The sequence below is a fragment of the Ischnura elegans genome, chromosome X (assembly GCF_921293095.1).
Source record: "Ischnura elegans chromosome X, ioIscEleg1.1, whole genome shotgun sequence".
Taxonomy (NCBI): domain Eukaryota; kingdom Metazoa; phylum Arthropoda; class Insecta; order Odonata; family Coenagrionidae; genus Ischnura; species Ischnura elegans.
In genome coordinates, this window is record NC_060259.1 from 62,478,411 (window position 1) to 62,492,673 (window position 14,263).

Consider the following 14,263-nt stretch of genomic DNA (forward strand, 5'->3'; position numbering starts at 1 on the left):
TCTTGTTGGACATTAAGGCGACTATTGTAGGAAAGATAATTTTGTAGGACATCCTCGTCGTAATTATGGCTGTAGTAACATTTTACTTTCAAATTTTACTCCATGTATTGTTCTTGTCCTTTTCATATAAGGTATCTGCATATTGTGAAATTCAATAATGCTTAATAATTAGCACCCTTTAAAGTTTGGTGAAAGATGATGGAGTGGGGAAATTAATTTTCTTTGTAAATTAAGGTTTCGTGTTCTCGAATGATGTGTTGCCTTTCAGGTTCACAAATCGAGGGAATTGTGTGTTAGGATTTATTTCTCCTTGGAAATCTTCCATTGGGATAGTCCCTTCTGTCGATTATCCTTGAAATTATTCATGTGTGTAAGACCGTAGAGTACCCATCTAGGTACCATATAGGTATTGTTCCGACACTGGCACTTAATATGATGAAAGCCGTGGTTGTACATATATAGTTGGCCCGCGTATATAATCGCCTACTCCTGAAACCCAAACCACATCCGGAGTGTAGTTCTCTGTATAACCTCGAATTGCTCGAGCCACTACATTGAGATACTTGATATTGACGTGAGGACCTCGAAAACTGTAATGAATGCCTTTCATTGTGTTGAGATTCCTTAAGGCTGAAGACACTTTCAAGTCATTTTCTGGGCTCCTCGACGGGAAGTTCTTTCTTTCTTGTTCTTACCTCGAAAAAAATTATAGTTTAGGTATACAATATATTGGGGGTTATTGCTCATTGCGAGTCTTAATTTTGTGCCACAACTGATCACGTTACGTTGGTTAAATAATTAATTAATTTCCCATACATCGTTAAACTATTATCTATTCTTTTTGCTCGTTGATGCAGAGGCTATTAAATTCTATGTTCCACTACCGTAAGATTGGGCGCATCGGGTTAAATCTGGCCAACACTCTAAAAAGAGATTTTATATTTTCAAACACTTTTTGAGTCAACATATTGTCATAGTGAGTACTGTTACCATTAGGTGGTAGAACTAACTAAAGACTCATACAGTTTCGTGGTTCCAAAATATTCAAAAAGTATGTAAGTGCAAGGTGATGGGCAAACTTCCTTCTTTATTTTACGGATTTACGGAATATTAGCCGGATATACTATGATATATACGGCAAAATCCTTTATATAATGAAATTCCGTTTACAAAAAAATAGAACGATGGTGCCCTGAAATTCGTTGTAAGCGAGTTTTATTCGTGTGAAAGGCCGTGGAGTACCGTTCTTACCGTCATCACAATTGCGCTTTATATGATGAAAGCCGTGGAAGTGTTTGTGACCCATTCTGCTGTGAGAGGTAGGCGTTGCACTAAAGGGAACTGGCTTCCACTTTCGCTCACCTGAGGTGAAGGCGTCCTTGGATCATCACCACTGTTTATTCGCTCCCAATCTCGAGATGAAACTTCATCTCTTAATGAAGGAGTATTTTTGGGGCTTCTTTACGGTGGAGGGACATCATCTCCCTTTTGAGTTCCTCCATTTGTTATTTTAAACTGACACAAGTTGAGTTAACTTTTTTATCGCGCGTCCTGTCTAATTTCATTATCTCCAACTAGATATTCTCCCGTTTAAATTAAATTTTGGTGTTCGTCACGTTGAAAGTTTCCACAAGTTGTGGAGGGAGTTCTGTTGTTTGCTCTTCATTTAGGGATCTTATATTTCTTTCTTGGAAATATCGGCAGCTTGGTTTTCCAGTGGTGTGGTGTCTTACCGGTTGTTCCATCGGGTTGACTTCATATGATGTTGACTACGTTTTGGCTTGCTTTAAGTATCTAACTGGAGATCAGATCCGAAAGAGGACCTATCATTTTCCACTTGGTCCGCGTATATAACCGCGCACCCCTGTATCCTACCGCACACCTGAAGTGTAATTTTCACTAAAACCTCAATATGTTCGTGTGTATAATTATGTTCGTACACCACAATGAGATACGTAATATTGGCGGGAATTTCCGCGAAAATTGAAGTGAATACTTTTTAATATATTGAGATTCCTTAAGGTTAAAGCATCACGCTCAAGTCATTTTCCGGGCTCCTCGACGTGTAATCCTTTCTTTCTGGTTCCCATCGGTGTAGCCAAAGCAATTTCATCATCATGGAGTACATTGCAGTGGAACATCTAAAAAAAAGAACATGGCAGTTCATCAAAACGATATATAGGAGGTTGATTGCCCATTGTGCGGCTAAGTTTTACACTACAACTAATCACGTTACGTCGGTAAAATAATTAGCTTCCCATTCAGCGTGAAACTACTATCTGTTCTTTTGTTTATTGTTGCAGACGCTATTTAGCCCTTCCACTATCTGTTCATATTTCATTCGTTGCAAAGTTGAATTGAATGTATTTTTACTGTTTTTTTAATTTAATTCCCCCTGTAATACTGATCTTGAATTTAAATCCAAAATCTCTTCCACCGTGCTCTAAAAGAGCAACATTGAACCCTTCATGATTCTCATTTTAGGAGAGCTTTCTTTTAAAAATGTTTGAAGGCACAATTTAGATCTTACGACTGCAGGATTATATAAGACAGGGCCCGGCTATTTTTATCCATTTTTAAAACAGTCAAATCCTTTACTATTATTAATTATGTGCTATTGATTATGATCAAAATATAAATCCTATTAATTTAGTAAGAAGATGCCAAACTGTCTCACTTAAGTTTCACTAATTTACTGCAGTGATGATGTGTGCAAAAATGTACCTATCACCCATTCTAACTTGTGAACTTCTTGTTTTTTTGGCAGGTAAGAATGGAATGGCTATCACCAGGATTCACAAGATAAAACTTTTGCTGTAGGTGCCGTGGAATAGGTACTTAAGCGAAGGGATCACTGCAATCAGTCCCACGCCGTCCGGATTAGCCTGGTGAGTAATGAATCCGTCGGCTGAGTATTTGTTGGAAGCCCGCCTTGGCCAGCATAGCTCTTGTAGGATCTCAGAGTAGCTAGAGGTAGAAATTGTATAATTTAACATCATTTAACTGCCAAATCGTGCTGCTGTAGTGGTAGAGGTATTTTTATGGCAAGGGATATACATGTAATGAACTTACGCTATAAAACAATTATGCTTTTCACGTATACTCTACTGCTTCGCCAGTTCAAGACAGTCGGACTGAGTTAACTATTTTTCATTGTAAAAAAGGAAATAGTATTTTTCCCTGCAGACGATGTTCTTTAATTTTTCAGTATAGACAATATTTCTCTACGCGTAAGGTGGGAAAATATCATTTTGGATTATTTGGAATCAATACTGTTAAAGATAAATTGTACATTACCATATTAAAATAAATCTGGTCTTGCCTAAAATGCGACATATTCTAGCTAACCGCCGAAATTCATGTGAATTTTTATGGTGTGAGTATTAATGTCTGTTCCCGCTAACTTTTATTCCAAACGTATTCTTATTTGCTGAACAGGCAAAATGTCTCTTGCGTACTGCGAGGTTTGCTGTTTTTTATTTCTGATTTATCTTCTTGACTTCGTAACTAATGTAATGTTATATTTTCATAGTTTATTTTCATATCAGAGTTTATTGAAGTCTCTGATTTGGTATCGTAATTTTTTATGCTAATGTAGCTGTTTTAAATGCTGAGATAAATCAAATTTTATTCATATATAATGCTCTTCAAGAGGTGGAAATACTTGCAAGATAAATCGGATCTTGTGAAGTTGGTGTAAGGAAAGTTGCTACCTTTTTTATGACCAGGTTATTTTACTAAATCTTACATGCTAGTTTTAATACAATTATATTTTATCGTGTTTTTAAAGCGGACATTTTCCCTTACGTAGTTACTTCTTCGCAGCTCGTTGGTGTTGGTAATTACAGGATGAAATCGGGGCAGTTTCCACTGTGCATAGTTTGCATATAAAATTGAAAGTTGAGGGAAAATTTTCGGGAAACGCTAAGTTTACTCTTTTGTGACCTGAATTTTAAATGTCATTAAGGTTCGTGCTTCTGCTTTTTATTCATGCTCTCCCAGCAGTGCTCCGTGTTTTTGGTAATTTTCTCATCCCATGCCTTCAAACTTCTTGGCCGCCTTTTTATTCCGTCCGCCAAATTATTGTAATTTCCGTTTTGTAAACTTAAATTATTTTATTATGAAATTACGGAGAGCAAATAGATCTGATAGAATGCATAAAGGGAGAGAATAGAGGAAAAGGATGAAAGTCAATATCCTTTTTCTCGCGTTTGTATCGTCACACCTTCTTACCCTTGGAAAAGTTTGTAATTTTTATAGTTTCCATATAATTATTGTGTAACCCATGTGTGTTAATTTGTATGAATCATGGCCAAAATCGCTTTTTCTAGGCCAGCATCACAAGTCTATTCATCACAAAGTAAAACTACGCAATCAATCCACTCATTAATGGAAATGATTTATTTTATATGTTTCTATTTTAATCGTCGCATATATTTCGGAGATAATTAAAGGAAAAACTGGGCGAAAGTCATTCCCCCCCGGAAATAATTATACATATCTGATTGAGCGGAGCAGGTTTACTTTTTAAATTGCGATTGATTCTCTCCTCAAAGAAGAGGAAGCTAGTTTGGCGTCAACGTTGTGAAGAATCCTTCGTTATATTCGAATCCCGATATTGCGTGTGGCTGTTTTATAGTTATGCTGGCGAATCGATCTCAATCCCAGCCTAGTACTCCCTCCGGAGAACTTTATCTATTGTCCTACAACTCCATTAATGTCATTTAAAGTTTGATCGCTTCGTTTTCCCTTTGGAGTCTATTGTAGCGTCTCCAATACGCACGCCAAAGCTAATTCATCGTCTCCCCCTTCTTTTTTTCTCCGCCGGGCAACTTTTCCACAACTTGCGTGCGTCCCATCAATTTGAGGCAGCAAATAAGGCTTTATCCTCTTCGAGAAAAAAATGTTTTCCCAAAGCTGTGCTGCATACATTGAGTATCTTTTCTGTGATTTTTTCCCCCTGGTCGTCTCAACTCGTTACAGAGGGCTGAATCCTTTTCTTCTGCCTTTTCCGGTTTCGGATTTTATTTTTATATCGCGATTATCGTCGAGATCACTCATCGCCGAAGAAAGTGGAAAATAAGACATTTTTAATGCCTTGAATGGCGAGTGTCGGTTTCTATTTGAGTCCATCTACGTAACTTCTTCATCGAGGTATCATAGAACTTTTATTTTGAAGTCTGTACTGCCCACTTTAACATCTATTGCATGCGTTTCGACGTCACTGCGTCAATGTGGCATGATTTTTAACACTTCTACTGAGTAACATGTGCGGTAAGAAAATATTGGATCTGTGCTATTGTTAATATGTTGGGTTATACCTTTGCGTTATAAACATTTTCAAATCCCCTTTGTGTATTCATCGGCTATTGGCTTTTCTAATCTTTATCTCTTCGTTATTCTAATTCAAAACTAAATTTATCTCTTATTTGTTGAAGTTAATTATCTTTTGACCAAGTAATTATTTAAAATATTCATAACGATTTGTTACTTCCAGACCGTATATTGCATTCGTACAGTTGCAATTGTATTAATAATTACTGTAAATATGTGGTCGTGGAATCCCAATTTTGGCAACTGGATTACAGGCCCATTGCTGATGGTTTTCCAGGAAACGTTTCATCCTAAGATCGTAGATTTTCCCAGCGTATGAAGTGCAGAAAGGACTTTTCCATATTCAGATGATCGCGTAAGGTTGAAGAGCAAGTCGTTCTTCGAAACGTCGGGAGACATGGAGCCAATTACCCAGTGGAATACCCGATATCCTTTCAGCGCACCATTTTAATATTCAAATCTTTTTAGTTGATTTTTTGCTATAGACGTCACTCTCTAATTGTATTTTATTTTTTAATTTTATTTTCAAACCACCGGATATAGCTTTTACTGGCCATTTTACACCGGGGTGTTCAACAAATGTAACAAGTAAACGTACACAAACGACCATGCTCTGGACCGGTGAAACCTGCCCAGGCGGACTCGAACCCGCGACCTCTTGTTTGGCAGGCGAGAACGTTACCCCGCCGCCACCGAGGCCTAATATTTTCTCTTTCCATTATACATGATTACATTTTTTCGGTCGAGTTTAATTATGGTCTGGTATTTGGAGGAGGTGACCGACATTTGATGACGTTTGCGCCATGAGGCACGGGTATGGATGAAAGGGTGGAGAGAAACCCTGCGTTGGCATTGGCCTGATTTTAACGAAAGGCGTCTAGGGGACCACGGCTTAACGTCTCATCCGACGGACGGAGTGTTGCACTTGAAATGTCCTCCACACAAAATTCATGCTGGGATCGAGCGAAATTTGGAAATTCCCTGCCACCGCCAGGTTTTGAACCCGAGCCCACGGGGTGGGAAGTCAGCACTCTAGCCAACACACCAACCTGATCCCCGTGACATTTAATGAACGCGTATAAAATCAACCTTTATTCGCTATCTTAGTGGTGCTAGAGATAGGTCCAAAGAGGTCTGTAATTCCTTTCCTAAGTCTAGGCGTTATTTTGGTCATTCTGGATGTCATACGTTCACTTCTATCCTCCGCTTCTTTCCCAAAAATTTATTCTCGTGTATTCTTGGACGTAAGCCATTGCTAATATTATTATGTTAACTTTCAACTCATTTTCATTAATATTTCATCTCGAATCACCTGATATATATCGGATACAGACTCGCAGGAATCATCGCAAGTCTTTTGTAGAGACACTGGGAAGTCCAAAGTAGGATTGGTGTTGTCGGTGCAAAAATATATGGCCGTACCAAATTCTGTTAATGCACATGCTTGTTCTAGAAAGAGCGAAAATTTAAATTTTACGCTTGTCTTTACGGAAAAATGGTACTACTAGACACTCTTATAAATATAAATATTTATTGTACGATGCCATAGATCAGATGAAATTAAAATACTAATGTAGAGACTAATGATGAATTGTATTACTAACTTCGGATGATAATAAATGGGGCATTGTAAAAATTTAATTTTGGAGATAAACGATGAATCTTATCACTTACCCCTGATGATAAATAGCGGGGGGTTATCCAGGAGAACTATATTCTCGATTTGGGTTTACAAGACCAGATTTTTTTTATAATCTATTATATCTAATATTAATTATATCCTTCATTGCTACGTCTCGTTGACTCATGTTTGTCACAAAAGTTCGGTAAGCTTTTGTTCCATTGGGAGATGCTGAGCAAAGAGTCAGGGTTCCCACTCAACCGTGAAAACCTGAAAACCGTGAATAAGCCGTGAATTTCGTCTACCGTGAAAAAAACCTGGAAATAACCGTGAATTTCGTCATAAAACCTTATAAATCTCACAAACTTGATTGTAGAACTTCGATTGACAGATTAAAAGAAAAATGTATGTTTTGATCATGTTTCAAGGCCGAGTCACATGCAGGTACTGTCCACTCATTTTTCTGCGCATTCGAAGCGCAATTATTAATTGGTCCGTGTGCCATGACAGCACATTGACCTTAAGCCTGCGATTGGAAGGCACTGACCCTGGAAAAAAAAAATCAGGAAATTCTTCACTTCTCTGCCACCCTGCTCTCTCCATTTTCCCACTCACACCCTTTAGCCGGACCTAAATTTTTCTTACGATAGCACTTTGCTGACGTCATAAGAGGTGATAGCACTTTCATTACTGCATTTGCATTCAAGGCATCTGTTGCGTTTGTTACATTTTAGTTAACGCGCGGCCGATGATTGTTACGTGATCAATATTTCTGCCTAAAATGCCTTATCTACAAACCGTGAGTTTGATGACATTTATACCGTAAAAACCTCGAAAAAACCGTGAATTTTATAATGTAGTTAGAGTGGGAACCCTGAGAGTATTTGATGGCATTCATTACGCTCTGCTGTGAGGGTGAAGCTCTGTTGAAGTTTCCCGCCGTAGCATGAGAATGGAGCTACATATTGCATGCAGATGAGCGCCTCGAAACGTGACAGAATGCTGACTTGTGTCATTGCTAATCATTGGATAAATTAATGGGCGTGTTTTCCTTCTCGTGATCGGGAAGATTTTCCGTCACTTTCTTTTTAGTCTTACTTCTGCAATATCCGTGGATAACCTTCATGCATTCTACTCTATCATCACCTTAAAGTTGAATGACTGCAATAACTCGAAAACTATGGTTTTTTTACTGGTTTTTCTTAAAACCAAACGCTAAGCGCTTGTCTTCCGTGTGCGGAATTATCTCCCTCTCGTAAAGCGTAGGAACATCCGTGTTTTGAGTACTTTAAGCATTGTGTCCTGCAAATCGTTGTCCTCCGCGCAGAATTAGGTTCAACGAGCTGTGTAATGAGGTCTCTTTGTTGTTTGAAGGCAACTCACGCAAGCCGGGTGCCTCTCAATTGGCCAAAATATACTAGGTTTTATGTGTGGCGGTGAAAAATGTTTCCCTTAACTCCAGCGCAAGCGTGACATAAGGACGTCACGAATTTGGGTGATTCATCAGAGCGTAAGTGTTGGGGAGAGTGATTTTTGGCTTCTGCGCGTGCGTCTATGGTTGACATACTCCCGAGTCACGTGACTTTCTGCCACACCCTCCTTACGTGAGGGGGGCACTCGCGGAGTCCATCTTTATCCTTGTTTGAGTTATAGCGATGGGTTCGTTAATTTAAAGTGAAAGAGATATGTATGTACCATAAATGGATGACTATCGTTGAAGAAGCCTCAAAGCAGCCCTGAATGAAAACTGGTTTTTGTATTTTCAATTACCTAGGTCTTTTGCTTCGTAAAAAAGTAACTGGTTACGACTTTTCAATTTTTCTGTTATGCAGTGGGCTCCTGCTCTACCATGACCGACCGACTACACAATTGACGAAAGTTCAGGATCAATTTCAAAAATTATATAAGATGCCAGAAACATAATGGAATCGGAAATATGCTTCCTGTTCTGAAACCAGATAATTAGTTAGCTTACTGTTATGAAGAATAAATACATCATTGTCAAAGAATTTTAATAAATAAACGTACATGAATTGAATAATATCATATTATTTGTTTCTAGCCTTTCTATATCGCAAATATTCTCGTATTTATGATTGAATTCTATCATTGAAGCACTAACGCGTTATAACGTAGCTAAAAAAAAGCTCGAGGGTTTCCTTAATAAATTGAAAATGATTTTCATCACAATATTTTTACAATTTTGAAAGGATTATTTTAAAACTTGTATCAAACATTCTTTAGAAACCCTAATTAAATGAATACAATTAGCTGAAATTTGACCTGGTTGACTTTATATGTAATTGACCAAATATTTGAATTCTATTCTGCAAAAATATTCTCCATCCCTCGACCGATGTCGGCCTAATCAGGTCATTTTTGAGATAGATTTTGTATAGATTAGTTACTTTTTAATTAGCGTGAAGTATTATAATTATCAAATTCGATAAAAATAAAACATGAATATTATTCTGAATAAATCGGTAGTAATTGGGATTTTTGAAATGAATTCGGCGTAAATATTTAAAAATATACTCTTTAATTAAAATCAACTTCTATTTAATACATAATTAATGAGATTTTTTCTGCGTATTTCTAAAATTGGCCAAATTTCATTTGGCTGTGAAGAGTTTCGATTCAAAACTCGAAAATTACCAGTTGTTAATGTTACACGTTGAAGACTTTTTTGTCGGTTTTTGGGGATCGGGTTGTTGTTTTAGATGTTTTGGCCTTGAGGGTCTGGGATCAAATCACGGTGATGTCGTTAATTTCTCTTATTACCTGATCTCTGCTCGAGGGCTCTGAGAAACGCACTTCAAGTACAGACTTTGTCCGTCGAATGGTGCGTTTAGCTTTGGTCCCCTTGGCGTCTTTCATTAACAATAGGCTTAAGTTGGCGCCAGGATTTTCTCCGCCCTTTCTTTTCTACCTTCCATTCTGACATATGTATGAATGTTCCAAATAGCTAAGTATAACTAAGTAAGCTACAAGAGGAGTTTGTATGCTATGAATGATAGAAGTGACTGCTGTAAAAATGCCTCTTCAACACTACGTAACGAGTTTAATTTCTTTGAGAATTGAAGGAAATTTTACTCGTGGGTGATTGAAATTTTGTTTAAAATAAACTTGTAAATCAGAATAATGTATGTGCATGACCAGTCTAACTCTAACGTATATAATTTATATTTATTTTTGTTGGTACTCTAATAGAATTTTTAATTCGTTTAATACGCTGTGTAGGGACCTCAATTTGTTTGAGCATGGAAGCAAATTTTTCTGGTAGGAGATTGAAATTTTGCGTGAAATGCACTTGTAAATGGAAATAATGTAAGTTCATGACCAGTCTGACTCTATTATATAGAATTTATATTTATTTTTGTTATAACCGTTCATCCTGTAATCGTGTTTATATATTGGATGTACGTTAAACACAATAAATAAATAAATGAGGCGACAGTGAAATAAATGATTTACGAGTTTACTTTGTCGAATCGTGACATGATAGACTAAAAATTAAATTTTGTTGTATTTTAAACAGTAATTTAAAATACTCAACCGGTTTCGACCTTTTCAGGTCATTATCAAGAGGTGAACAAATAGATATACAAATAGATATGAAGTAAAAAGGTCGAAACTGGTTGAGTCTTTTAATAAATAAATAGATAGATAGTTTATTTGCTATAGGACTTTTCATTTGGAGCATCAATATGTTCACAAAAACTCGAACACAGCATAATCAGAAAAATAACACAACAGTGGTACTCTCGTTCAAAAAGTACAATCTGAAAATATTCTCATATTCGAGCATGAGTATGTTGTACAATCACAGTCAGCACTAATTTGGAAAACAATCAAAATATACAATAAAAATATCTCGTATATGAAAATATAGTAAGTCATTTTCACAATCACATTTGAGGTGCACGTATGTTCATAAATATTAAGTGGCATTGATATAATACAATTACAACTGTTTTCAAAATCTATTTATTTTTACTTAGCTTAGAGATTGCGGATTTTTAAAAATTTGGTGTGAATTTTAAAACATACCTACAGTTTTTAATTAAAACCTACTTCTACTTAATGCATTTTGATTGAGAATGGCAGGGCGTATTTATAAAATTGTCCAAATATAATTTAATATGAATAGTGTAGATTCAAAACTGGTTGGAAACATCAAAAATTAACTTTTTAATCCATCAAGGTGAAAATGCCGTAAACCTTACGCCGCATCCAGTTACCATTCAATGGGTTTCCACTCAATTTAACAGCGTCCGATCCCGCGAAGCTGCATCGTCCTGCGTTGAGTGCGCGAATTAAAATACCGTGCGTACAATTTTCCCGTGGAGTTTTCAACTTCATCCGGGTGCCACAAGTAGTGATTTGCCTAAGTGCCCTCCAGCGTTGGCTGCCCGGCTGCCTATGTTTGGCCCTACCCCTCCTCAATTGCATCATCTGAACTAGAGATAAGTCTATTCCAAGTGTCGATTCTCGATTCCAGGATTATAAATATTTTGATAATCTGTATATCTATTTCTATTTTTTGTTCAATTTTGTCATACATTAAGTCGCGTTCTGTGACATCGATGTTTAATGTAAATCTACACATTGTTTGTAATATTTTTTACTCTATTATATATATAATAATGTATGTTACTAAGGGACACACTTGTTCGGGAATAATAAATTTCATTTTCTATTCTATTCTATATTTAAAAGAGGATGTCTATTTGTCTGTCCACTATGCGTGTCTATACGCTGCAGGGATTGTGACCAACAGGAGCGCAGCTAGGAATCAAGGCTGGGGGGTTTAGGTGTAACTAATACCGGTGTGTGTGGGGGTATGGAGTACCCACCATGATAATCGGTAGGTGCGAGATTAATATATTGCGGAATTTTAAGATAAATGGTTCAAAATTGTGAGTTTCACGGCTTTCGGACGGATATTTTATTAATCCTTACACTATTCTATTAGTAATATCAAACAAATTAAGTAAAATGGATTAAACTTAAAAATTTCTCTGAGCTCTGGGGGAGGTTTATCCCCCAAAACCCCCCTCGCTGCGCCACTGGTGACCGAAGTAGGTAAATGCTCATAATCTGAATCTAAATGTAATCCAAATGTAAAATCTCATTCTCCTGGACCCCATAGTGCTACTTCCGGTTGCGTTCGACGCGTTCTTTGCGTCGTTTTCTCATTACCGTTAGTTAAGTCATTCAACCTCTTCGGTTGGGCATCCCAACGGATTGGCTCAAGTCTTGACACGGTCAAAGAGACAACATAAAAATCCTACTATGTGACCATGCATTCTAAATTTCCCACTTCTCTGGGTATTATCCTTCCCGAACAACGCGAGGTGGCCTGCTAGTAAACTCTAAAGGCCGTTTTACACGGGGCACGTTCTTGCACAATCTGACGTGTGTACGAAGGCGCAGTCAAAATTGCATCGTGTAAAGCGGTGAATCGCTACAACACATGCGAGAATGCGTGGACGTGAGATGGCAAAATAGCCCCTGATCTAATTTCGTTCATGCATTCGCGCAATTCCACGCCATTTTAGAAATTAATATAGCTCTAACCTGCGCAATTCCGTGCCCCGTGTAAAACGGCTTTAAGATGGGAGGACAAAGGCCGCCAAACATCCGAGCCATTTTGACTGTGCATTATTTATTTAACAATTATTGTCTGAAACATTTAAAGTGCTATTTATTTAATAAATCTAAGGATATATATGTTACTATTATAAAACCCTTTTACTTTGCTTATTCCTAACTTTTTGGGCCCCTTGATTGCCTTCGATATTTTATTCTATTAAATTCTTAGATTTTAGTGACAGCAATACTACCGACAAATCAATATCCACCTGTAAGTATAATTAAGAATCGATGGAACCGAGAATCGGCAATCGATTTGAAAGAATCGAAAAAAAAATGTAATCGATTCATCCCTATTCTGAACCGATAAGTTCACTGTATTTGGCTACCTCCTTGGCTTATACCCTAAACACCCCAGGTAGCGCATCCGCCGTGGACGACACTGGTCTGAGTTTTTGGAGGGAAAAAAGTTGTGATCCGGTGTTGTGGCAGCCATGAGTGGCGCGTTTGGCTCCAAATCGAATGCGGGGACGATAGATGACGTTTGTGGCGCGTGTTTCGCGATGCTCGGGTTGCGAGAAGCTCCCTCTGAGCCACAAATAGCCCGCTAGTATTTTCCAGGAAGAATGCTCCATTATTGGTCGGTTGGTAAGTTATTTTGGGGAGGAAGCAACGGAAAACTGAGGTCAATTGCGGAAGAGAATCGGAGGGTTTGGACAAGAACGATAAGCGTAACTTTTCAGGTGTATTGAATCACTGAAAAGATTTTTTTTTTATTATTTTTCATTGAGAGTGAATGCCGCTCGCCGCTTTTTACGTTTTGGCTCTCGGTAAAGATTCCGGAATTATGTGGTGAAATGAAATAATGTAGTTCTTTTACGTATTTAACAAAAACATGAAAATCACACGTTTCAGCAACCAGTGGCGCAGTGAGGGGGGTTTTGGGGGATAAACCCCCCACACAGTGGCGGATACAGAAAACACTTAAGGGGGGGGAGGCTCAAAAGATATATTGAGTTGCCTTTACTTTTATCGTGATAAAAAATAATCAAGTCACAGGCAGAGTAAAATAAAATTTAAATTTAAGTAATTATGCACATATATAAGACAATGCCATCTTATGATGTAAAAAAAGTCACAATTCTGGTTCTTCAATATTTGGCAATACGGCCGGACCCGCAAGGGAGGGGCGCGCGCCCCCATCTGTATCCGCCACTGCCCCCCAGCTCAGGGGAATTTTGAAGTTTTATCTATTTTACTTAGTTGAATAAATATTACTTAAGGCCGTTTTACACGGTACACGGAATTGCGCAGGTTAGAGCTGCATTAATTTCTAAAATGGCGTGGAATTGCGCGAATGCATGAACGAAATTAGAACAGGGGCTATTTTGCCGTCTCGCATCCACGCATTCTCGCATGTGTTCTAGCAATTCACCACTTTACACGACGCAATTTTGATTGCGCCTTCACACGTACGTCAGACTGCGCAATTCCGTGTACCGTGTAAAACGGCCTTTATAGCTTAGAGTAAGCATTAATAAAATATCCCTCAGAAGGCCGTAAAACTCACCATTTTAAACCATTTATATTAATTTTTCTGGGCCCCCGCACATCTCGCTTACCCTGGCGTGTATTTCATACTCTCCCAGTACTAGTTACGCCGAAAACCCCCCTAGTCTTAATTCCTAGCTGCGCCCCTGTCAGCCACTATTC

At 37.9% G+C, this 14,263-nt stretch overlaps 1 protein-coding gene across 13 annotated transcripts in view; it reads left to right on the top strand.

The window, feature by feature from the left end:
- LOC124170630 (plasma membrane calcium-transporting ATPase 2) overlaps positions 1 to 14,263 on the top strand; it is a 611,417-nt gene that overhangs the window by 273,967 nt on the left and 323,187 nt on the right. For 2 of the 13 annotated variants that reach the window (XM_046549474.1, XM_046549477.1), the window contains one exon: positions 2,768 to 2,888. The exons of the other annotated variants lie outside the window; for them this stretch is intronic. The gene's annotated coding sequence lies outside the window, so the exon portion shown is untranslated. The remainder of the gene's footprint in view (positions 1 to 2,767; positions 2,889 to 14,263) is intronic. 13 annotated transcript variants of the gene reach the window in all.